Genomic DNA, 908 nt, shown 5'->3' on the forward strand with positions numbered 1-908 from the left:
TATTTGTATATAAAATAATATGTCATAATAAATAATTTTAGTTGCTGAGGAAGTCTCAAATAGAGACGAAACGTTCAACGGATAAATATAGTGTTCATCTTAATTAAACCCGTCCAAAAAACAACTTCCCTAAGAGTAAACTTAGTAATAATATTAATAAATTTTGGATAAGAAAAAAAAAAAATCTTGATTCCTGGTAACATTCCATTGTAACAAATTTTAATCCTACTTACTACCTCGTTACTAATCCTGGCATTGAGGTCCCCAAATATTACAGTCCCGTCTTGCCTAAGTATGCTGCTACTCTTTAAGTAAGATGGTTCGTGCAGTAAGCCTTGTAACCATAAGTATTAAAATATGTTTTCCTTGTAAAGGTAGCCTTGGATATCAGTATTATTTGAATGTTCTGGTTTTTAGAAAAGAGTCTTAATTAACTTTTCATTGCAATAGACATTTTGCATTCCAAGAAGCTATACTTAAATTTTTAATTATTAGGAAATTAATGATAAGTTTTTACCTGTTATTGGGGTAATAATCAAAAAATTGCTATTAATTTGTTAGGACTATTTTTATTCATTTTTCTTATTTTTCAGAATTTTTAATGTTCCTAAACTATTTTATTTTTTTTCGTGGATAGTACATAGTAAAATAGGATTTTTCTCTTTCGTTCCTTGTTCTTGCGACCTGGGTGAATTGATGTAATGATCTTTACTCCCCTCTGACATGTGTGTGACGATAGGTATTTTTTGACATTCTTCGAGTCTAGGTGTCGGGAATGTTCTCTCGACGACCTCTTGATAGCAAAGGCAGTCTTTGAATTTTGCAGTCTGAGGGTCGCTATATAGAGAAAAAATTGATGAAGTCTCTATGGATTTCTTGCATTCGATCGTTGCTTGTAAACATGAGAA

Source organism: Polistes canadensis, unplaced genomic scaffold (assembly GCF_001313835.1).
Source record: "Polistes canadensis isolate GaletaPanama2010 unplaced genomic scaffold, ASM131383v1 scaffold_776, whole genome shotgun sequence".
NCBI lineage: Eukaryota > Metazoa > Arthropoda > Insecta > Hymenoptera > Vespidae > Polistes > Polistes canadensis.